Raw genomic sequence first — 23,203 nt, forward strand, 5'->3', positions numbered from 1 at the left:
ACTATGAGTGACTGTTCTGAGAGAGTGGTGTGCAGTAGGTTGGCTCTACAAGGAAACACTGTGACGCACTGTACAGTATTTAGCTCGAAGAGGCTGATGCCTGATGGTGTTGAGCCCTCGCCCAGGTATTGTCTTTGTGGTGGCCAGCGAATGTTGGCTATAGGGGTTACTGACCGAATAGTATGCAAGAGCACAGAAAGACCATGTCCGTGTCAATAGTTCTAGCAGCATTGTCAGCTGGTGAGTGATGCAGAGCAAAGGTAAAACATATTGGAACAATAGATTTCCAAGCCAGTCAATAGGAAAAAGTCCTTAATGCAGATATTCTTGGGAAAAACTGCAATTGATAGCAAGTGGTCGAATCGACTATTATATTGCTGTGAAGTGCAGTATTTCGTTTGAGGTTTCTATGGCGTTTGACATGTTACTCTGAGGAATAATATGGAGCTTTTTCTTTGACTAGCCATTGCGTGTGCATTTACTTTTGGTGTATGAGTTGACATTTATTCATATGTGCAAATGTATTCCGCCTTTGAGTTAGAGCATTTGGTATATGAGTAGATCCTAACTATGTTACAAGATAATGTCCTTGAAGGTTGAGCTTGGCATGTGAGAGTTTCAGAAGTGTGAAAGAGATGCTCCTCTTCATAATGTCCCCAAAGCATTTGTTCTACCAGTTCTAGAGTCCCCAGGACACCGATACGGTGCTTTTCAGACTTCCATTTTTTTAAAAATGTTAATTATTTTTATTAAACATACATCGGTTTCAATAAGCCATACAGAGGTATCAACAAAATTATATATTGTAAAGAGGCACAGGAGGAGAGTTTTTGCATCATTACAGAGTATAAGAGGGGAATGTCACGGGGTTAGGGAGTCATCTTGCTCAGCTCAACGGGGTGGCACACAAATCTCTCCGCGGACTCCATATGTGGGACCATTTTTTAGGTCATCCCCTGGCCGAATATACCGTTTTCTCTCTAAACCTACACCAGTCGAGGTCTCTTTTCCAGGCTTCCAGAGTGAGCGAATGGGCTACTCCCCATAATTGTGCAATGTTTCTTTTGGCAATCATGAACCCTAGTGTGGCCCACTGAGTCTGGTTAATGTTCAGGTCTGTGGGTTCCCATATATTTAAGAGGCACCTACGTAACTCTGGGCTAAGATGGACCTGCAGCACTGCGTTAATGCGTCATGGACCTTGCTCCAATAGGAGCTAAAGCAGTCACACTCCCAAATGATATGCATGAACGTTCCCTTATGTCCGCACCGTTGCCTACATTCCGGATCTTCCCATAAGCACCAATCGGGGCCCTGTGATATATATTTTATGGAGGATTTTAAGCTGCACCAACCTGAGGCGCGCTGGAATGGCTACCACTCTAGGGGATGACACTGCCTCCTGCCAGTCCTGGTCATCTATTTTCACCCGTCTCGCCTCCACTTCTCTCGCAATGATTGGAGGGGATCTTCCGTGTTATTAATTAGCTTCTTGTAGATTAAGGAGAAAATTCTGTACTCTAACGGTGATGCTTCAGGAAGTGAGGTCCCCCTGGGAAGGTGAGACTGGAGCAAATGTGAAATTTGTGTATATTGGAATCGTTCGGGGCTTGCCAGCTCATAGTCCGTTTGTAATGTGTGGAAGGATTTGACCCCACCCTCTCCCAAATGTCTTTAATACTGGAAATGCCAATAAGGTCCCCTCTATCAAACCCCTTTGATATCTATAGGTTGCCCAGCTTCTCAGAATCCCAAAGCCAACTTCCATATTTTTAAACATGTTTTAATCTACAAATTGTCATGAACAAATTCAACTGTATGTATTTGAATAATCAAAATATTTTTATATTGCAAGTTTTTAGGTTTCGCCTGGCGTCCACTGCGCAGCAGTGTTCGCGCAGGAGAAATCTTTTGAGACTCAGTATGGGGCTTTAACCCGCCTCTCTGTTCCATTGGCAGCTCCGTAAATGGAGGCTAGCCTTTGGAACAGAGATGCGTCAGTCATTGCCCGAGCAGATTCGTGGGCGTTCCAGCGATTTTTTTTCGCTCTCCGCCCCTTCAACAACGTCATTGCGACGGTGGGCGGATGTTTTTTTTGGGGGGGGGTGGGGGACGGTATGTTGTGCTCAGTTCATCGTGGCTTTTGCGGGAGTGGGCTGCGCGATTTATGTTGCCGGGATGTTTGCGAGCAGGTAAGCAGCATTTTCTTCTAATTTTATTTTAACTTTGTACGTCTTTCCGTTTTTGTCGTCTCTGTGTATTGGTGTCCGCGGGCTTCTTTCCGTCTTGTCATTTCCGTGTACGGTACTGCTTGTCTTTTGTCTTGTACCGTCGTGCGTGGCTGTTGTCTTTGTGTCCTTTACCGTCGTGCGTGGCTGCTGTCTCGTCTCTGTGTATTGTTGTCCCTGGCTTCGTTCGTGATGTTTTTGGCCGCCATTTTTTTCAAGGAGCTGGGGCGGGCGGGTTGGGAGTGCCTGGCGTTGCTTGTTGTACATTTAGGCACAAAGCGCATTTATATAAGTTTGCACGGGTCTTAGCAGTTTGCATTCAAGGCTATTTTTGAACCCGCTAAGTCGCATTTTGGGGACAACAACCGGGCGTTAACGCTGCTTGGGAGCCTCAGTCCTGGAGTGCTCGGTCGAGGTGAGAGCTGCGGGGAGCGCGGACTGATGATGAGGGATGCTCGGGGGTCACGGGGTCAGTGTCTGTGGGAATCCAAGCTGCCCAGGAGTGAGGGTGAGGCTGTGAGCCCGGCCGGAGCAGGGGCCCCGGGCCGCGGATGCCACTCTGCAGACACGGGGCCCGCGTATCCTGCCCAGGGATGGGGCAGACGAGGAGGGAAGCTTTGAGGGGCATCGAGGCTGCCCAGGGAACAGGCAGTGGGGGCTCTGAGGCTTCCCAGGTCGAGGCATTGGCATCGGTGAACAACTGGGTCCCCACACGCTGCTCAAAGATGTGTCTCGGAGGTCACTTGGGTTGTGCAGGGGAGAGGCTCTGGGGGGGTCACTTGGGTTGTGCCGGGGTGAGCCTTGGCGGGGGTCACTTGGGTTGTGCAGGGTGAGGCTCTGGGGGGTCACTTGGGTTGTGCAGGGGTGAGGCTCTGGGGGGGTCACTTCGGTTGTGCAGGGGTGAGGCTCTGGGGGGGTCACTTGGGTTGTGCTCTGCCTCGTGGTGTGATTTGCGCTCCGCCATGCTTTTGGTTTTGTGTTCTGCTCCTAAGACACACTCGCACGCAATGCTCTGCCAGCCTTTCTTCTTCCTTCCCAGCTGCGTACGGTGTGGTGATGGAAGTCTGCGCGATACGTAAGAAGGGCTCAGGACAGCCGTAGCCCTCGTCGCGCGCTGTGTACGCGGTACGTGAGAGAGAGGCCTTCCCATAGCCCTCACTCACGGCACTCACGTGTAAGTCAGCAGTAAGGAACGGGGGCTTGGTGTAAATTATGCGGTAAAGTGCAGCTCATTTCGGGACCTCTCGGAGGGGCTGCGAGGGTTGGCTCCCCTCGGAGCGGAGCTCACTCTGCCGTGTCCTGTGGGAGGACCTGTACATGCAGGAGGCACGGGAGCACCGTAGCCCCAGTGATCTTACCCGCCGGCAGCGATGTGGTTCGTTCCTGGGGGGCAGCGGCGGCTGTTGGGAATCCCGTGGCCCGGCCTGCAGCTCTGTGTTTGCGGTGCTGCTTTGCAGCCTGTGCTGGACACGCGGTCGCGCCTGCCCGGCATCTTGCCGCTGCTACGGGGATCTGGTGGACTGCAGTCGCAGGAGGTTAGCCCAAGTACCCGACGGACTGCCTAGATGGACTGTGCAGCTGTGAGTATCTTGTGGGTTGCCGGGGCAGCTGTCATTGCAAAGGTGCACTGTCTTTCACTATTTCGAGAAAGACCCGGGACTGCTGTATCCGATGGCGGGGGTAGCTGGGAGTACAGCAGGAACTGCAGTAAGCACCTGATGGGTTAGCGGGCAGCTGTGAGTGTGGCGGGGTCCGTTGTCATGAGTGTTGTGTCTTATGGGGCGAGGGTTGCTTTCGTCCAGGCAGGGGATGTTAGTTTTGAGTATCTAAGGTGTGTGGACAGGTAAGTTGATGGCAGCTGCATGGAAGAAGCAGACTTACGGCCTTGTGAGTATCCGAGGTGAGACTGGGGCTGTAGAAAGTATGTGAGACCCAGATACAAGTGTCTTCTCAAGAGGGTACATCTGGTAGTAGCCGAGGGGGAGCTGCGAGGCGCCATGGTTTGGGAAAGTCCCTGGGTTCGGACGCACCCTAGGAAAGGCCTTGTTGGAGTCTTGAGTATGTCTGTGGATTTATGTGTTGTACGTGGGCTGAAAAGTGAGGGGTACCACCCAGCTGTAGCTTTTGTATGGGTGGCATAACCCCAGTGTCAGACGTGTGTTGCATACTTCAACTGCCCTCGTGGGTATGTTGACACACATCTCCGTGTGTAAGCGCCCGTGTCATTTGTGTGTGTAGAAGTGACAAGGTACTGCAGCTCATAGCATTCTTCAAGTAGCCGGTCCGGGGGATAGTGGAGCGGCGCATTAGAGTTGGTAGCTGAAAGTGGCTGAGCACACAGTTTTTTTTCTATTTTATTAGATGGGTATAGTGGATCTAAACGGGTACTTTCTTTCTGACCTTATTTGACACTATTGCACCTTTTATTGCTTGCAGCTATATCTTATCCTGTGGCTTAGTTAGAAGGAACTCTGCAGCTTGCTATTATGGAGTATATTGTAACCACGAAATTAGTTAAATTATGTTTTTTTCCAAAGAGGCTGTGGTTTAATATCGGGAAATTGGTCCCCCATAAAAAAGTAAAACTTCTGTGATGGGACTGACTGGCAGTAGCAGAGCCATGATTGTATTAGGACTTGCCTGCAACACTCCCAACGTGGGTCGTATAGTTGCAAAGACATGCGTGCAGACCTTAGAACTCACACTTGGGCCTAGACCATGAGCAAAGACAAATTGTAAAAGCAAAGTTGACGTTAAGAAGGCGAGCAGACACGTGCCAGGGGAGAGAGTGCAGGTGGGATGATCCATACCAAGGCAGTGAGCACATTCCGAAGGCAGAGAGCCAGGCCCACCTGTTCCACTCACAGTCCATTGCTTTGGCAGGATATGACGTGGCCCTTAAGTATGTCCACAGGGTGGGCATAAGTGGATATTTCACTCCTGATGTAAAGCCACCAAGGTGGCCACAGACTTGTTACATAACATTTTATTGGGGTCCGGTGGGCCTGCGTGGGGCAAGCTTTGCGCTCAGCTGTGCAACACAGAAGTCCTGAATTCAGGATAGATTTGGGAAAAGGCAGAGTGGCACAACCATTGTGCCCTCTACTGTGCTCCCACTTTGTAGCTCTCAAAAGTAACCACAGGTATTCTAGTTACAGTGTAAGGTGCACCCTGACACACACTACCATTGCTCCTTACACCTTAAAATCATTCCCCAAACCATCCACGTTCTGCCTTATGCATGCATAAGAAAGTTATACAGTTCTGGCAACAAACACACACGGAGAGCAATACACAAATTCTTGTTTATATTAACTTTTTAACATGCTGCACAGCACCCATGCTGCTCTACAACATAGCTTACAGACATTGACAAATCCAATTGCTCTGGCTAAAAACTTATAAGGTCCAACCATATCCACCACCACCTCCATCACTGCTACATCCATCACCGCTACATCCATCACCGCTACATCCATCGCCGCTAAATCCATTGCCGCAACATCCATCGCCGCCACATCCATCGCCGCCAAATCCGCCGCCACATCCACCGCCACCACCATCACATCCACCACCACCACCATCACATCCACCACCACCATCACATCCACCACCCCCACCATCACATCCACCACCACCATCACATCCACCACCACTACCATCACATCCACCACCACCATCACATCCACCACCACCACCATCACATCCACCACCATCACATCCACCACCACCACCATCACATCCACCACCATCACATCCACCACCATCACATCCACCACCATCACATCCACCACCATCACATCCACCACCATCACATCCACCACCATCACATCCACCACCATCACCATCACATCCACCACCATCACCATCACATCCACCACCACCACCATCACATCCACCACCATCACATCCACCACCACCATCACATCCACCACCACCATCACATCCACCACCACCATCACATCCACCACCATCACATCCACCACCATCACCATTACATCCACCACCACCACATCCACCACCACCACATCCACCACCATCACATCCACCATCACATCCACCACCACCATCACATCCACCACCACCATCACATCCACCACCATCACATCCACCATCACATCCACCGCCACCACCATCACATCCACCACCACCACCATCACATCCACCACCATCACATCCACCACAACCATCACATCCACCATCACATCCACCGCCACCATCACATCCATCACCACCACATCCATCACCACCACATCCACCACCACCACATCCACCACCACATCCACCACCACCACATCCACCACCACCATCACATCCACCACCATCACATCCACCACCACCACCATCACATCCACCACCGTCACATCCACCACCACCATCACATCCATCACCACCACCATCACATTCATCACCACCACCATCACATTCACCACCACCATCACATTCACCACCACCATCACATTCACCACCACCACCACATTCACCACATCCACCACCACATCCACCACCACCACATTCACCACCACCATCACATCCACCACCACCATCACATCCACCATCACATCCACCACACCCACCATCACATCCACCACGTCCACCACCACATCCACCACCACACCCACCACCACATCCACCATCAAATCCATCACCACATCCACCATCACATCCATGTGTGTGTGTGGCTGTGTGTGTGTGTGTGTGTGGCTGTGTGTGTGTGGCTGTGTGGGTGTGTGTGGCTGTGTGTGTGAGGCTGTGTGTGTGCAAATGCAATAGGTCTCGCATTTGCGAGAGATTAAGCTATTGGCATTGTAAATGACAATGCCATTTATTTATCTGTTTTCAAAACCAACACATAAATAAAATAATTGCCATTTACAATGCCAATAGCTCTAACTTTTGCAAAGGCGAGACCGTTGCATTGTAAATGCTTGTTGTATTTGCGATCATAAAGCCATTTTTGCTTCAAGAAACTTCCATAAACTGTAATATCCAAACATATCCACTTAACGCCTGTTGGTGGCCCACTGAATTACTTTGTACAATAAACAATTTAATTATATGTACATCTGTAATTGAAAGTGGAAGAAGAAGGCATGATATTAAATATAAGTTCTACAAAGACAAAATGTCATCATCCAAAATTGAATGCATTTCAGAAGGGTTTGCAAACGTCTTGAACTAATGTACAACCACAATTTATGAATGGGCGGACCACCATTAAACTCTGGAGTTTTTTGGAAATGGCCATGTTTGCCAGTGTCGTGTCACATGGGGTTGCATATTTAGATTTATGGCTCATTCTTCTCAGCTGTACTGTCTATAGTTTTATGATCAAAGTTCAAGGGTGCATAACATTTCATTACTGGCAACTCCACTCAGCAGCCAAAATGTGTCATAGAGGCTAAATAAACATGTGCTAAAGAGGTTACGCAAAATTATTTGATAGTTGGATCTTAGGACAGTTACATGTTTAACAGCTTAAGAAAAGCTGATCGTTCCTTCTTGGTCAAACTGGCTTGATGGCATTTGACATAACTGACCAGCTAAACATGCTGACATGCTTTCAGTAAGAACTAGAATACTTGTCTGTGTTTCCTATTGGCGTAGCAGTCATATTACTCCATTAACTATGTTCATCTTGGTCAAACGTTAAGTTGATGTGCCTGGCCTAAAGCAATTTACATCACCCCTTAGCACTAATCCGCTTCAATCCAGTATTCTCACCAGCACTAATGGACTTGTTGTTTCGAGGATGGAGGATACGTTTACCAGAAGAGATAATAAATCATTTAATATGTCCAAGAATTAGATGAGGGGAGCAGATATACTCCGATTCACCATTGGGTGATGTACCTACAGCAAGCCTATGGTGGCAACGAGGAACATGCCAGTAGTTAAACACTTGCTGACTAAATCTACCTCCTCTATAGGGGTAATCTGACACATATGCAGACTGCTAAATGACGGCGTAACTTGGGGTAAGTGGAAATAAAAGGCAACCTGTAAACAGGCCCGGGCAGGGTAGTTAGTAATGAAGAATGAGACATACCTAGAGCAGATATTGCAGAGAACTATATAAGGGCCCAACGTAAAGAAAAATGCTTTAAACTCATACTCAGTAACTTGATAAACACAGTACAGGGAGGCCACAACTCCTTATACAATGCTTTGATTGCTTTTCTATTGATTGTAGTGGCTGTTTTATGGGATGCCCTGTGCCTGAATGGTGGCCGTTACTAAAATCACCACTTGTCGATTGCATGTGCTCTTTTTAGCAATAGAAAGGATGAGAGTAGGCATCACTCGCTCAAAGAGTTGCTAGTGAAGGAACCAGTCGTGACAGAGGCTTAGTGAAGGAAACCAGAAGTAACCTTTCTCTTACGCTTTCAATGTGTATGAAATATGGGGCTGTGATGAACTGTTTGTGCCTACTCTAAGCATGTTTGTCAGGTTAAGGCTTTCTACTGGGCCTTGTACGCTGTGCTGTGCCTTTCCAATCAAGTTCAACCAGTGTGATATGTAAAAACATAGCAGTTAGGGGATGCGAACCATACAATCTAAAAAAAAGAAAAATGCGCCCTGCTTCACTCCCCAGTCACACATCCAGAATCTGCCAAAAAACAGTCATGTTAAATGCGCAATATGGCCCTAGCATGATAACCACGTAAATTTGACAAGGATGAGTACGGTGGTGTGCTACTTCAGTGGATAACATTTCCTTTTTATAATCTCAGGATACTTCCTATAGTAAGCATCTTTAGGGCATTGTTTGAGGACAGTGTTGTAATTTTCAGCATAACATGATGGCACTTTCTATTAAACACATCAATGATGTTCTAAATGTCTTAAGCAGGGGTGTGAAATTTAATAAAATATCTACTTATCCATGGGGCAGGTTGCTTCATAAATCTACTTGTCCTGTAACCAGATCATCCACTTGTCCCTTTCGTGCCATGTAGTTTAGTGACAAATTATGACAGCAATCTCATATATGAGCTCTGATATAGCCTCCCTGATTGTGCCAGGGCTCATACCTTAATAATGTTGGAATACTAGCAATTCCTTTATTTTGCCACCTTTCCGCAGATCTAAATACTGGGGCTGAAGGTAGTTGTAGCAATAATTCCAGAATTGGAACTCCAGTTTGAGTCTGAGCAAACCTATTAACTTGCATATTTTAAGGTTTTACGCCAGCTTTTTACTTATCTTTTCCCATACTGAGAGAAGCTGGAAATTCACAATGGCAGACTGAAAACTTCCTCCAGGGTTGGGGAAAAAGTAGTTGGAGGGAAAGTAAACTTGCAAACGTTCAACAGATTTTGGCATGAGCAAATCTACTCATTGCATGTTTGCTCGTGCTAAAATGCAGTTCACAGATATAACTCACGTTATGTGATATATTAATATATATTAATGTTTTAATGAAGATGGCGTAACATCCTTTAAAAATGTATTTAACCTGTATTTGTATTGTGATTTATTACCTTAAAACAATGAACAATAAATCCGAATCAGTTCACAAATATTTTCCAGGACTATGATTTATCGACCTACTTCTGTAAATGTTTGTGTATTAATGCAAGCCATACATTTGCTCTAATGCAAGGACATAGACCATGGGTGTACTTTTGAGAATTCTCTCTCTCTCTCGGTCTATATATCGGCTGGCTTCAATGTGAGTGACTGCATTCTGCTCTTTCTCAAGGAGCATATTGGCACACAAAGTAGTTTTGTCCAGTGCTAGGAACTAATGTGGCAATGTGTGCTTTTTGAGATGAAACATTTTTTTGTTGCTTTTTGCAAATGCTTGTTATAATGGTGAAGGCCCGGCAGCTCCCACACCAATAAAGTTTTACAAAAAACATGCAACCAGAAAGGGGGACACTGTTCCAAGCGTGAGTAGTGCAGGATAGTCTCACTGTCAGTACAAAGAAGAGAGGAGGGGAGGTGGCGAAGTGGCCTAGGTATAGGACTTAGATGGGGGAGAACAAGTCTCGTCTCTTGTTGCCCTCACACACCCCGAGGGATGTCATGCTTCATCATCCAGCAGTTGCTCCTTGTCGGGCCGGCGCTGCAATGCCCTAAGGGTTGTAAAAAACATGCCAAAACAAGACACGCATTGACAAAACCAAAAGGCTGACCACTAATTTCATATCTACTAATTTGTTATAATTTTTATTTATTTATTTTAAGAGTTTTATATAGCGCTGACCAGACCCATGGGTATCGGAGCGCTTTACAGCATTGTTTCAAGGTAGTTAAGCATATTAGAATAATCATCAGCAAAAAGAAAAGAACGTTCGGTAGTCCAAGCGTGATGAGGCTTCTGGAGGCAGTGGACGAGTTCAGAGGTAGCCTTGTTGAATGCTGATATCGGTAGACCGAAGAGATGTGGCAGACCAGAGGTCCCGAGTCTTCTAGGGGGAGTGGAAGAGTCCTGAGGTAGCCTTATTGAATGCTGAGTTGAGGTGGACCGAGGATCGTGAGGCCGCTTAATCATGTGCAAGGATAGTCTTGAGGCGGGCTGAGGAGGATGTGAGCAGAGTCAGGTCGGAGAACACCGGCCTCAGGGGTAGTGTGGCTATCCATTTGGGAGGGCGCGGTTCAGCAGGAGGATTTTAAGATGTTTTTTGAATTTTGTGAAGGAAGGGATAGTTCTGATGTCTGCTGGGATGGAGTTCCAAATTTTGGGTGCGGTTCCGGCAAATGATTTTGCAGCTGTTTTGTGCTTGCGTGTTTTCAAGGGGATGAGAAGGAGGGAGTTTGAGCTCCTGAGGTTTCTCGTCTGCCCAGCCCTCTTAAGTTTGGCGGCTAAATAGTCCGGTTTTTCAGTGTGGAGGGCTTTGTGCGTGAGGCATGCCGTTCTGAAATTGGCTCGCTGTTCTACTGGGAGACATTTTAGTTATCTTAATGCTGGTGAAATGTGATCATATTTCCTGATTCCAGTGACCTCTCTGGCTGCTGCGTTGAGGGTTGGTCTGAGGGGAGCCAAGTTGGATTTTGAGGCGCCAGTGAAGGTTGCGTTGCCATAGTCGAGCCTGGATCGCACCAGCGATTGTGTGGCTTGTTTGAGGTCTTTGGCAGGAATGAATGCTTTGATTTTGTATAGAAGCCTTAGGTTGAGAAGGCAGTCTTTGCGGAGTTTTTGATGTGGTTGGTCATGTCCAGTTTGGGGTCTAGGGTGATTCCTAAGGATTTTACGGATTTGGCCAAGATGAGGCCCTTTAGAGCGTCCAAAGCTTTAAGCCACTCTGCAATTTGTGGGTTCTCTTCTTTGTTGGACATAAGGAGGATATCCGTTTTTTCTTGGTTGAGTTTAGGGTGATTTTGGATTAGCCAGCGTTTAATTTCTTTTAGGGTGTTGTTGAGTCTGAGGATGTCGTCTGGGGAGGAGGTTTCTAGATAGATCTGGGTGTCATCGGCGTATAGGTGGAAGTGGATCTTCGCCTTTTAGAGAATGGTGGTGAGGGGTTGCATGTATATGTTGAGCAGTTGTGGTGAGAGCACTGAGCCTTAGGGTACACCTCTGCTGACAGGGTGGAGGTCGGAGGTAAAGTTCTTTTATCTTTGCGAGCAGTTCTGGAGGAAAGAGGTGAACCATCGGAGGACCTTATTATCGGCACCCGCCCTATCTTTTATGGCCTTGATGAGAAGTTGGTGGTCTACTGTGTCAAAGGCTGCCGATAAGTTGAGGAGAATGAGAAGGCAGCATTGGCCCGGAGTCTAGTGACTGGTGGATGTCGTCTGTGATGTTGAGGATTGCCGTCTCAGTGCTGAAACCTTTTCTGAACCCCGATTGGTGGGGTCAAGAAGGTTGATGTTGTCCATGTGTTGAGTTAGCTGTGAGAGGACGCATTTCTCCATGATTTTGGATAGGAGGGGGAGATTGGAGACGGGTCTGAAGTTGTTCAGGTCCGTGCAATCAAGGCCTGTTTTTTTTAGTAGTGGTGTGACTTGGCCAACTTTGAGGCAATCAATTACAGTGCCGGAGTGGAGGGAGCTGTTGATGATTCTGCACCAGAAGGGAGCTATGGAGAGTATGAGATTTTTGGTCAGTTGAGTAGGTATACGGTCTAGGAGGTGAGAGCCAGGTTTAGAGGTTGAGATTAGCTTGATGATCTCGGTTTCTGTGATGGGAGCCAAGGCCTTCCATGTAGTTGCATTGTGAAGACATGTGCTTTCTATAGTATCTAGGGGCAGGCTTTCGCTGTCGGGATTGTTGCTGGTGTCTAGCGAGAGTTCAATCTTGGTTATTTTTTCTTCGAAGAAGCTGGCGAAATTTTCGCAGAGTTCCGTGGAGGCCTGGGTGATGGTTGTTGTGGGCTTAGTGGTTTGTAGCTTGATGATTTTAAATAGTTCATTAGGCCTATTTTTTGCATTGTCCAGGGCGGAGCAGAAGAAGCTGTTTTTTTCATTGTGGATGTGTTTTTTGTAGCTTCTCCGAGCTGCTTTGAGTTGTTCGAGAGTGCTAGTGGAGGGTTTGTTTCCCCAGAGTCTTTCTCTGGCTCTAAGTTGTCTCCTTTCTTTATTGATGTCCGTGTTGAACCAGGATCTGGATGGAATGTTCCTGGGTTTTCGGAGGGGCAATCTGATCGAGAATAGTTGACATGGAAGTGTTGTAGTGGTCAGTGAGTTCTGTAGTGGAAAGTTCAGCCGAGGAGGGAGTGAGTAGAGAGGTGACTTTTTCTTCCAGGTCAGTCATGTTGATCCGAGTGAGATTTCTGGTCCATTTTGGTTGTTCTTGGGCAGGGGGTTGAATAGTGGCTGGGTGAGAGAGTTGGAAAAGGATTAGGCAGTGGTTGGACCAGTCTACGGGCAGGGTGTTGTTTATCCTTACTATGTCTTGATTGGCTATGGTGACATCTAGGGTTGCTCCTTTGTTGTGAGTTGCTTCTATGTAGTGTTGCATGAGGTCGTTATTGCACATCAACTCGCTCAGATTTTGGAAAAGCAGCTTATTTTCTTCGTTTCAGTGTAGGTTGAGGTCGCCCAGAATAAGAATGTTCGCATCTCGTAGGGAGCAGTGGGCAATTAGGTCAGACAGGTGTTCAGTGAAGGTGGTGGAGTTGCCTGGGGGGTGGTAAATAAGGTGTCAGGTTACTGTTTTTTTGTTGCAGGCGATGATGTTGACAGGCCCTCAAAGGAGTTGTAGTAGGCTGATTCTGATTCCAACTCCGACAAATTGCCTCTGTGGATGATCGCTAAGCCTCCACCTATATGGTCTATTCTGTTCTTATTGGTGATTTTAGAGCCTGGGGCGGACGAGGGTGTCCAGGAGAGGAAAGGAGGAGTCGTTGAGCCAGGTTTTGGTGATGAATGCTATGTCAATGTCATGTGTGAGGATGGATTCTGCTAGTTCTGTGGCGTGTTTTGTGGCTGCTCTGCAGTTTATGAGCATGCATTTGTGGGGGTTGTCTCTGTTTTGGGTTTCTTCATAAGGGGGGCCGTGGGGATGTTTGTGCGGGTGGCCGGTGGTCTCGGTGAGTTGGGGAGGGCTTGAGCTCTACCTAGTACGGTGATCACCTGTATTTTGGATTGGACCGTGACAGCATTATGGTTGTCGTACGAGGCAGCGAGATCCGCCGCGTCGTTCTCAGACATAGTGTTTCTGGCTCTTTTCGGTCTCTGCGATAGATTGGCGGGGGGGTTAGTTACCCATCTCTTGAGAGCGATTGTGGATGGATTTTGAATTATCTGAGTGATGAAAGAGTGGGTGTGATACTGTTGCTGGGGCGCAGCAAGGTTGGCTAGGATTTCACTGAGGCCCCGAATTATGGTAGTTATCTGGGTTTCCAGCGAGGAAATGCGTTGCTCAGTCACAAGTTTGTTGATGTAGCGGGATTGGACTTGAGCAAGTGTGTGGGGCTTGGCGGGAGAGACTCTGGATGCTCGATAGCTTGCTAGTGTGTTGTCTGTGTGGGGTTTGGATAAGTATATTCTAGAATGCAGAGAAGGGCTAGGAATGTTGGGATTCAAAGGGTTAAGGCCGGTAAATCGTGCAAAAAGGCCAGAGCCACTTACATTGCTAACACTGTCACGCAGGCCCAAAATTGCCCACACACTCTTTTTTCGGTGGTAAAGAAGTTGACAGGCTCTGACACTACCCCACCTCCTTCGATCCTCGATGAGGTCCAATGTGATAAAATTGCTGATTTCTTCATCGAGAAGGTTGAACTTATCTATGGTACTTTGGGCTCCTCTTCCCTCCCCGTCAGATCTATGCTGACTTCTGACTCCACTCACGTAAGTGAGCTTGACTCTGTAGCCAAATTATCTAGCTGGCTACCATTCGACGAAAAATCTTTTTATGACAGTCTGGCAAGCATTAAATCGGGTTCTCCACGTGACCCTTTGCCAACTAAAATATTGCGTCAATTCCGCCCTGATTCTTAATGTCCTAAAAGAGCTTCTTAATTCTTCTCAGAGAGATGCCTTTGTCCCGCCTGAGTGGAAACACGCGATGGTTATTCCACTCTTAAACAAGTATTGGCCATGCCAATTGGTCTCGCCATATTAATGCAGTATTCGCAAACCTCCTATTAGTAAAATCACAGAGTATGCAAATGCAAAAGAGTGTTTTGAAATACACAAAACCCTTTTTAGGAGTCATAAATGTCTTTCCGGCTCAAAAAGTTGTTTTGCAACCGGATTGCAAACCATTGCTAAGATACCAACACCGGAAACATGGCGTGGGGAGGAGCAGACTGCATGTGCCCGGCTGTGGATATGTAAACCCAGAGGTCACTGCTGGCGCCGCTGTCACTTTGATAAGCTCCCCAACGTTTACCGCACATGGCACAGAGGGGGCTTCAGGAAAATAGAGAGATAGAAAGGGAGAAATAGAGATATAGAATTGGAGTAAGAGTGTGTGAGAGAAAGAGCAAGGGTGAGAGAGAATATGGATTCATGGATGGATGAGTGAGTGGGTGGGTGGGTGGGTGGGTGAGTGAGTGGCTAGCTGGCTGGATGGATGGGATGGTGTGATGAGTGAGTGGGTGGGTGGATGGATGGCTTGGGGGATGGTTGAATGAGGAAATGAAAACAGAGGTAGAGAAAGGGGCGGAAGAGTGTGAGGATGGTTTTAACCTTTGTGCCACACCAGCTTTTGTTCCTAATCCGGGCGTTAACCTGCCTCACCTAATAATTATTAGGCAGGTGATTTTGTTATTGTTTGCGAATGTACAGCTTCCGAAAGGCCTATTAGTACACAGGTCACATTGCAAAATATATACCCATTCACAATTGTGATAGGGCGTAAAACCGGCCAGGCACACAATCGTGAGTGGCTAAAACATTTCCCAGTTAATAAACATCAGGTGCTTAATGTTAAAACAGCAAACTTTTTGGCCTTGTTGCTGAGCGTATGAAATAATCAGGACTGTAAAAGGGTTCTGACTATTTGCTCATTATCTCTTTGGCATCTCTGCTGAGCGCACCAAGTGATGCGAAATGCTTTGTTTGCTTACGAAGAGGCCGGACTGCTTAGAGCAATATAAAGTGGAAAGGGGGGGCAGTACTAGTGGCCAAACTGTCCAATTATTTAAAATGTAAAAGAAATATGGTGTTCAAAGGTTCAATGTTGTCTTTTGTTCTTGCCGGTAACCCACAATTACAGGCTAATGTAACAATCCCCATTTTGGCGAATCCAGCACAACAGAAACTGCAACAAAACAGGCACCCAGTTAAAACCAGAGACACTGCCATGTAATGTTAAACTGGGAAGACAAAGGAAAACAAGCAACTTATTGTTAAAATATGCATTGGACTGTTGCTGCTTTGGGCTGCCCTATGGGAGCTGAAGAGGTATAAGTGCTTCTCACGTCATTAGGCGGCATGTCCTGAGATGCTGGACTAATCCAAGTACTGAGCGCTTGCACCACATGAACCCCCCTGGTTCCACCATGCCCATCCTATTGGGTTGTAAAATACCGAATTCCAGTGTACATGCACATCTGTGCATGTACACCTATGCCATGTGACACACAGACATGCCCTTAGGGCATGTCTGTGTGCCACATGGCACACAAGCCTGCAATTGGGGTGCTACAGGGTGTCAAAGTGACACCCCGTTCCCCCTGCCAGGATTCGGTATTTACCGATTCGGTAAATACTGAATCGGTATTTCCCATTGAGTCCTATGGGCTTCAAGGCCCATAGGAATCAATGGGAAATACCGATTCGGTATTTACCGAATCGGTAAATACCGAATCTTACAGAATCGGTAATTGCAAAATTAAAATGACCTACATCTGCCCACTTCCAATTTACCTACTATTAAATACCAAATCGGTATGATTCGGTATTTAAGAGTAGGTAAATCGGAATTACCTACATCTGGTCCTAAGTGATTTGCCCAGAATCACAGTTTGTTCAGCGACACTGCCAAGACTCGAACCCAGTTCCCCAGATGCAAGGTCGACCACCCTAGCCGTTGGGCCAACTCCTCTCCTCAACTTACTGGATCAAGTGCAATTTGTTTGCTATCTTTTTCGTGGAAGACATCCTGATACCTTTTTGGAACCCCCTTATGTGACTACATTTCTCAGTGTGCTACGCGATAATACTGATACTGAAAGTTGGAAAATACAAGAAGATAAGTGCAAAAATAGCAAAATGCAATTCGATGTGAGACTCGCTGTCAAAGCCACAAAAGTTGCTGGGGGTGATTTTGTCATGATTAAAAAGCCTGGATGGAATGTATCTGGATTGAAGTTCTCTAAACATTGAGAGTGATTAAGATTTTTACAAATGCCACTAAAACATCCGATCATAGGATGTGGAATCTTGGTAAGGTAGTTGGTATGAGGGGAGAATGTTAGAAAAGGATCAAGAAAATTTGAGTACCAGAGGTGAGGCTATGAGTGACATGATCTGTCGTAACAGTATGGTGGTACTCTGACGAAATGGATTAGGAAAACTTGTAGTCCCTTGTATATGGATGATTATGTGGTCTAGCCCACTTAACTTGCTTTGGCATATTTCACATTGTTTCTTATTAGTCTGTTTGCTATAGATGTTGGGTATATATTTGTTATCTCTTTCTTGACAAATGTTTGTTATGCAAATGTCTTTAACATGTTATTCCCTCATTATATTTTCTGCTTGTATTTTTTAGGTTTGATGTTCTTATATTTCATTATATGTGAGGGAGATGTGTAGTAATTTGTATTAGCATAAGTATATTCTGGAATGCAGAGAAGGGATAGGAATGTTGGGATTCAAAGGGTTGAAGTTGGTAAACGTAGATGGATGAGCTGTTCTTCGTTTAAAGATACCGATAAACCCTATAATCAAGAACTTGTGACTACACCTCTTCATTGAAGAAAATTATTTTTTAACATACTTTTTCCTATACAAGCTGTATATTTTACCTCTGTTAACTTTTTTCCATAGATGAAATTGACCTCCTTGGTTCAGTAAAATTTGAAAATCTGCAGCTACCGGATCACAATTAAGAAGAACATGGGGATCTTCGTGAACATTGTTAAACTATTGCCAGTTATCATCTCGTTGCTCTCTGTGCTTCCTGTGGCGGAAGCCATGGATGGGGGAGATGCAATTGCTTTTATCTTAGGAATTGCGCTTAGTGTTGTTGGTTTTTGTGCCTGTTTGGGGTTCTATGCCAGAAAAAGACATGGTGATGTAGGTATGTGAGGAGATGTTGGATTAATGAGTGCCAAAGCTCTTGTAATGTGCATTTGCAGTGCACATAATCGTGTAAGGAGGATACAATGTATATCTTGTTCATATAATATGCAAAGAACAGAAATGTCTCATTTTGTTTGATAAGGAATAACAGTTGCAATCTTTCAACAATTAATCACTGTTTATGACACTTGATGATATGATTTGATCTTTTGTTTGTGCGTTAGGTAAAATTCTCTTCTCCTTGCCTAACGAAGTATGTATGTAAAGGTATATTTAATATATCTCTTGTAGCTCCCTATGCTTCTTGAGAGATCTATTCCCATCATAAAGTCAACTCTGGCACACGGATTTTCAGAGCCCTAGGCAATTTGATATTTGTCAGTTGGGTGTTTCATGTTTCTTGGCAAAAAGACCGTTTTTGAGGCCATTTGTTGCAATCTTGTGCTCTCAAGTCCGTTTGTGCTGTTGTCATAGGACAGCTGATTACAGTTAGAAATTATCTGTCAACGTTGCTGCTTTCATGCTTTTTTGTGAAATGATTCATGCTTTCTAACATTTCTGTTTGAAAATCAAATATAGTGTCGGCCTGTAGAAGATCACGGTTTCAAGAGACCAGAGCACAATAGATAGACTGGTGCAAACATAAAGCCAGATTCACACAGGGTTTTCAGTGAGTGTGTGTCTCATTCCTGACTTGGTGTGACTTGCTCCGGAATTTAATGGAGTGAGACACACAGGAAAAGGTGTAGTGAATTGAGTCAATGGTTTTTACAGTTTCACCAAATTATTTCTTTTATTGTGTATCTGAAGTCCAGGCATGAGAATTTAGGAGACAAAATAATATTCCATTGAACAAAGTCTGTAGGTTTACTTTGTGAGTGAGCAACACAGCTCGTAAATTCCCTGTTTTCTTTTGATACACGAATCTCTAAGAGAATCCTCACTGGCTTTGTACCCCATGGAGTTGCTGCTTTGCTTATTCGAAGTGGATGGACTGTCAACGTCATTAGGAAACAGCACTATATGTAAAAATATGAATGAAACCGACAATAACCAAACAACATCTATAAATTCACTGTCGACTCCACCTCAGATAAACTGATATGGTCATGTTGCAAATGTGTGTTTTTTTGCTTTGTTTATTTGCATACACTATATTTACTGTATGAGTGAATCTGTTGTGCCACTACATTGAGCTATATCACATCAGCTAAACATCCCCAGTGAAGCTTTTAATTGTTCGAAGGAAACCTATTATAAAAGCATTCACTTCAGAATAAGAAGCCGCATTGTCTTTTTTTCTTTTTTGACCTGCCTATTTGTTTGCTAAATTAGTATTTTGTATTAAAAACGGGTATGTCATGATTTACTTTTTCCAGTAATGAATGGGGACTGTTTTAGAAAGGAAAATTATCATGTTTTAGCAAGAAGACTAGCTCATTTGTTATTTTCTATTGTATAAAAAAACCTTTACAATAATTTTAGATATTGTTTTCTGTTATTTGACTGTAAGGTCAGTACCTGAATATCCCTTTTGTATTATTAAAAAGTGCCTAATTAAATTTCTTTCAAAGACAAAGGACTTGTCGGCGGTATATATTTCAGCCCGGTTAAGGTTTCCTCAGGCCGTCTGGTACAAAGAGCAAAACAGACCCTGCTTGCTCCAAATCTGAAGTATGCGCATGTTTCTATCTAGCCAGGCCCTTTCTCTTCTGCTGGTGTTAAGGCAGGCTTGGACATATTTTTTAATATGAGTCTCTGTTTGCTTTAGAGTTATGGTATTTATTTAATTCTCAAATTTTTCCAAAGTGCCCTCACCAAAAGGGTTTCATCAGGCTGTACAATAGAACAACCTAATTTGCTGGGCATCCATTACAAATAACAGGAATATAGTGCCAATAATGTGGAATCATTAATATGTTTTACAGTGTGAAAGGAGACTTTAGTGGAAGTAAGGGCTAGTGTCAAGCCAGAGGGAAACATAGTAGTTAGGGAATGCAGAAGTGAAGAAGCTGAGATAGGGGAGTGGAAACCTAAATGGGCTTGTCTTCAGACTAAGGGGGTCATTATGATGGCGTGCAGATCGCCACCGACCGGCGATGGCGACCCGCCCGCCATAACTTCCCGATCGCCATTTACCCCCTGCCATGTTACCATGGCGGGGGGTACCAGGGAGGACGGAAAGTCTGTCCACCGCATTTCCGCTGGTCGGCAATCGTCACGGTTGCCGGCCGGGCGGAACTCGGGCATTATATGGTGGCGGTGTCTGGAAGACATTGCCATCCATATTAAGATGCCTGGCGATGAAGGCCTTTTCATGGCGGCGCTGCAGCCATGGAAAGACATGCAGTAATTGCTTTGGGGGCCCCTTGCGGGCCCTCGGGCAGTGGGGGGATGGGTGGCTGCACTTGGTGACTTGGTCACAATAGGTGACTGTGATGGACAGGTCAACCTGAATGGGCAGCAATGACCCCATCGAGCTCTGTAGAGGTATGGGTGGTGTGAGCATCTTTTTGGATATTACAGTATCAAATACTGCTCAAGTATAAAAGCCTTTTTGGGGTGAACTTGAAAGGAAGAAACAAAATGGCAAGACAATTTTTGTGTATCTTCTGTCTGGTTGCTCAGAAACTCTGCTTTTGTACTAGCAAACGTCTGTCTGTGAATTTTGTTTGGGCTACAGTGGCTGCTTCTAGCTCGACTGTTGTGTTAGACATGGAGGGGACACAAGCATTGTCATAGTACACTCCAAACATACTTCTCAAGCCCTCAGAGCCCAGGTTTAGATGGCAGAAGACGTTCACCAATTTGAAAATGTCCAAAGTGAGTAGTGTCTGCCTGACGCCCTGTGAGTCACTAACGTCCTCCCCTGAGGTCCTGGATGGCGTTTCGAAGTGTACTACTGTTGTGGGTTGGGACTAAACGGACTCCAGGCCTAATTTAGAGATTGACAGACAAATATATACATGCTGGGGCTACGGAGTACTCGGTCTCTCTGTGCGACAACCCATTGTCCACATTGTGAGAGGTCTGCCAGCCCAGCAAACATTTCTTGCAGTTACAGGAAATGCCATCATCTCGGGGGGGGGGGGGGGGAGGGGAGGGAGGGATTGGAGGAGGGGGTGCGGTTAGTAGGGGGTTGGGATTAAGTAAGAAGAGAGAGATTTGCAGGCTGATCTGGTCAATGCTGGGTGATACTGCGTAACAGGGTTTTGTTACTTCAGAGACCTGTATTTGCTAGGTAAATCACACACTGGACGTGAGCCCTGTGGGTTTGCAATGACTCAATACACTGGAAATAAGAGGAGGCTAGTGCCATCACTACACTAATAGGTCCTAACATACAATGATCATGCGCTGACTACAGTTACATAAACACAGATTGTATTGAGGCACTCCTAAGGACAACACTTGGAACATAGGTTGGAGTTAATGGCACTCCCAAATAAAAACTTGTACCCCACGTTGGAGTTATTAGCACTCACAAAGGTAAACTCTGAGCATATTTTTAGGTAAAAGTTTCATGTAAATATCGAATACTCAGAAATGCTTTTTTCTTGGAAATACTGTTCATGCAGAGAAACACAGAATTAAGTCTTTAGTCTCTGAGCAACTAGTTCAAATGCTAAGGTTGAACGGATGGGTCCAGAGTAGGAATTAACAAGAAGCACTGGAGGAAATCACAGAAAGGGCACGGAGGAAATGTCTATAGTCTCTTATGGCGCTGGTGCTCGGACCTGCTAACTACTATAGGAGGATTAGTGCACACTAACCTGATATAAAGTACTTAGTCTAGTTCTTCCACCTGACTGTGGTTCAAAGAACATCTCAGACCCTTGGCCCAAGGCGTTGTAGGGGATCCAGAGTAGATGCGCAGGTGGTAGACATCAAGAGAGCTGAATCCACGTAACTTACTCTTCACTATGGACTTGAAGGAGCCTGGAGCACTTCTTGGTTCTGGCAGGATTCTTCAGGTGAGTGGGAAGGGCAAAGCTTGTTCCACAGGGAGTGAGGCCAAGCACAGTCTCTGGTATATATACTGTCTCAAAGGCTCGAATAAAGAAGCTGGATCATGTAGGGCACATGGCCTTCTGGAAGGTTCTCGACCCTTGGAGAAAATGGGTATTAGTATACTCACTTTGACCTTACAGGAAGAGCAGGGACAACATAAACAGTGGAACCAACAACAGGAAACAAATGGATTGTTCTTGCTCAATGTGCACAATGGAAAAAACACCAGGCCCTAGTAACAGCGAGTGCAAGGCATTCTTTTGGCTCACTGGTTACTGGGGGAAGCTTGCAAAGACTCAAAGGGAAATACACCAAATCTCTGGTAAACAACAGGTGCAAGGCGCTCCATGGGTGCACAGGTCTTGGGGTGCGGGATCAAGTACATGGGAATCAAAGGTTCATGATTGGATATGTGGGGAAGTGCAAAAACAATAGATTCATAAGTCTGCTGGGGGAGCATCAGTTATGAGGGATGCTGGGAAAACTTGTCATGAGGGAGTTGGGGAACTTCAGTTATGATGGATGCTGGGACCTGGGGGAACAATGCGTGCATAGGGGTAAAGCATCATGAGCTCTTTTCACTAGACCACTATGCAGAGGTCGCAAGAGGGGGGTTGTGACAGTTTCCTTCGCAAGGAATAACCTACAGGTTGTGATTTATCTGGGTGACTGCCATGGAAGGAACAAACCAGAAAAGGGGCATGGGCATTGCTGACTGGTTCCCAAAGCTGTTCTTCAGGACATACCATTTCCAAGCAATCACATAAAACAAGCTTTCTTTCTCATGCTTAGAATCAAAGATTCTCTGTACCTTAAATTCCTAATAACCATCGAGTGTTAAAGGTGAGAGAGGGGTAACAAGACATGTTTGGCCACAATAGGGCTTCAGACAGGTGCAAGGAGCACTTTGTGTGCATGAGTCTTTGGGTGGGGAATCAACTGCACAGGAATCGCAGGGCTATGGGTGGACATGGGCGGAGGTGCAAATGCAATAGAATCGCAAGGGTGCTGGGTGAGCATCAGACGTGTGGTTGTTGGGGTTACATCAGTTATGAGGGATGCTGGGAAAACATCAGTCATAAGGGAGTTGGGGGAACATCAGTTATGAGGGATGCTGGGAAAACATCAGTAAAAAGGGAGTTGGGGAACATCAGTTATGCTGGATGCTGGGAACACATCAGTCATGAGGGAGTTGAGGGAACATCAGTTATGAAGGATGCTTGGAAAACAGGCATGAGGAAGTTTGGGGAACATCAGTTATGAGGGATGCATGGAAAAAGCAGCCATGAAGAAGTTGGGGAAACATGAGTAATGCT

The 23,203-nt window shown here is 45.8% G+C and overlaps 1 long non-coding RNA gene across 1 annotated transcript in view; it reads left to right on the forward strand.

Annotated features, from left to right (window-relative positions):
• The window catches only part of LOC144817652 (uncharacterized), a 105,744-nt gene extending 86,289 nt beyond the window's left edge, over window positions 1-19,455 (forward strand). Inside the window, exon 3 of the long non-coding RNA XR_013606936.1 lies at window positions 17,622-19,455. This is a non-coding gene — a long non-coding RNA (uncharacterized LOC144817652). The remainder of the gene's footprint in view (window positions 1-17,621) is intronic.
• The last annotated feature ends 3,748 nt before the right edge of the window (window positions 19,456-23,203 follow it).

The sequence above is a fragment of the Lissotriton helveticus genome, chromosome 1_1 (genome assembly GCF_964261635.1).
Source record: "Lissotriton helveticus chromosome 1_1, aLisHel1.1, whole genome shotgun sequence".
Lineage (NCBI taxonomy): Eukaryota > Metazoa > Chordata > Amphibia > Caudata > Salamandridae > Lissotriton > Lissotriton helveticus.